This window comes from Macrobrachium nipponense, chromosome 39 (assembly GCF_015104395.2).
Source record: "Macrobrachium nipponense isolate FS-2020 chromosome 39, ASM1510439v2, whole genome shotgun sequence".
NCBI classification, from domain to species: domain Eukaryota; kingdom Metazoa; phylum Arthropoda; class Malacostraca; order Decapoda; family Palaemonidae; genus Macrobrachium; species Macrobrachium nipponense.
Genome location: NC_061099.1, coordinates 4,634,956 through 4,637,455, shown reverse-complemented (window position 1 = coordinate 4,637,455; position 2,500 = coordinate 4,634,956). Strand labels below are relative to the sequence as shown.

The 2,500-nt window shown below is 40.3% G+C and overlaps 1 protein-coding gene across 4 annotated transcripts in view; it reads left to right on the top strand.

Moving 5' to 3' along the window:
• The window catches only part of LOC135210053 (kielin/chordin-like protein), a 100,632-nt gene that overhangs the window by 5,176 nt on the left and 92,956 nt on the right, over nucleotides 1-2,500 (top strand). The window lies entirely within an intron of this gene.

Below are 2,500 nucleotides of genomic sequence, written 5' to 3'. Positions count from 1 at the left end.
TTTTATGTTGTGAAGTGGTATATGTGCTTCTCTGAATTTGTGACAAAAGTCTTCCGAATGTTTGATGTGACTGGAGAAAAAGTGCCTAAAAAAGGAGAAAGGAGGCCAGCTAACCATTTAGAAATTTTGTAATTGAAAGCTCCGGCGCATGAAACGATGGGTCTGAATGGAAGATTGTCTTTGTGAGTTTTGGGAAGACCATAAAAGTATGGGTAATATTTAGGATTAATTACTTTTAAATTTCTCTAATAGTTCAATACTCTTTTTTGTCTTGGGCCAATTATCTTACTTTCCGAAAAAATTCTGTGGAACGTTCTGGAGGGGATTTTTCGTCAGTTTTTCGTAAGTATTTGTGTCGCTAAGGAGCTGGTTGATTTTGTCGAGGTAGAGTCTTTGTCCATTATTACAATTTTGCCGTCTTTGTCGATCTACTTATTATAACATCTAACTTTTTAAGCGAGTGGATGGCTATCATGAATCTGCGGGAACAGGATATTTCTTATGAAGGTCAGTTAAAGCATTTAGTAACACTCCTTTTAAAACATATCTCTTCACGGCTGTAGTTTTTGTCGGATATGAATTTATCAAAAGCCACTATGAAGTCTAGTGGCTTTTGATAAATTCATAAACACAAACGGTCAGTTAGGTATGGACAACAGAACTCGGCTATTTTTCAATCATATAAATGAACATAACCATAGAATAAACTGGAATATGTCACGTGTAATTTATAGCAGCAACTGCCGGTACAAGAGTCAAATGATGGAATCGGCCTTAATAAAAGAGAAGCAGGTAATGAACATCTCAAAAGGGAATTGGACATCAGACATCGTCGACGCAGTGTTCATTCAACCAACGCTTAAGAAGATTAAAGGAAGATTTATCAGCGGGGTGACCTAAATTGGCTTACTTGTGGACGAATCTCTTGGTATAAATACCACCTTTTCTGTAAACTTTTCTCATTCATATACCTGAAGAGAGAGACAGCAGTCTCTGAAATATAGTACTTTTCTCTCTACATTTTGGTGTTTTTATGGGCTCCTTTTATTAGATATATATATATATAATATATATATATATATATATACTATATATATAGATATATATATATATATATATCAGTGAGAGAGAGAGAGAGAGAGAGAGAGAGAGAGAGAGAGAAAACATAAAATCTATTTTTTTTCTATGAATGGCACAATGGCTGAGAGTCAATGCAAGTACCAAAGACTATTATACCCCCCCCCCCCCCCCCCCCCCCCCCCCTTCCCCCCCTCCCCCCTCGGCCCAGATAACTTGAAAAAGCCTTAGCGGTTGACCTTGAAAAGCCCATGTTTTGGTTTTTTTTCCTCGGGTCCTCAAAGTCGGTCCTTAGGGACACCCTTACGTAAGAGCCGTAATCCCGCGTCTCAAGCAGCGAGCAGGTTGTAATGCCGTGGAAGAAAATGTTGTTTGGCGCTGTTTTTGCCCAGATAAGGTATGGCTGTGTGTTTGCTCTTGTTGCTTTATTTGTTCTCTCTCTCTCTCTCTCTCTCTCTCTCTCTCTCTCTCTCTCTCTCTCAGCAGTTACAGGCGACAAAAGTACCCGCTCTCATGTTCGTCATCTTGTAACACGAGATCGGCACCTCTGCCTGTTTGGGAAGGATACTACTATGTCCAGTTTCCTTCCCTTCCCAACCAACGATAGGATCACCGAAGTGAGTTCGGTGGAGGCATTTTGTCTATGTCTAGGAACTAATTATTCCTCTAGGTTTTCTTCATAAAGCTGCAATTATTTGTTTTAGCATTCTATAGGACAGAAGTCATTCTTAAGGCAGATCTGCCGAAAGCTGGGAACTGCCTTACAAGGATATTGATCAGATTGATAAAAGTGTTTATGAAATGGCTGATATTAAGTATATGACTTGGTTTAAATTAAAGCCGATGGACTGCTTCTTTGCAATAAGATGAAGATTGCCTTTTTACAGCATCAAACTATTCATCCCATGGGACAAAATCGGCAGCAGCTTTTTCTGTCGGTGTTAGTGGCACAGCATCAGATGCTGTAAGCGCCTCAGTGGCGTGGTCAGTATGCCAACTCGCAGGCCGATAGTTTGATTCATGGGCATTCCATTGAGGGGTGAGAGATGTGTATTTCTGGTGATAGAAGTTCTCTCTCGGCGTGGTTCGGAAGTCACATAAAGCCGTTGGTCCCGTTGCTGAATAACCCACTGGTTCCTTGCAACGTAAAAACACCATATACACAAACATCAGATGCTGTAAATAATAGTCTGTGAGACAGCACCTTTTGGGATATTTTTCCAAGAAAGGAGGCGAATCAAGAAGCTTTTGGGAAATTCCGTGGTAAAAATTGCTGGTAGCAGTCATAAATTGCGGGAAATGATCATCAGTCCTCCTTTGATGAGTCTACAATTTCGTCAAGAGGAAACACACATCCTTCGTCGTGGACTTTTAATGGATGAGAAATCCAGCCCATCTTCAACAGCTGATTGGTCCCTCTGAT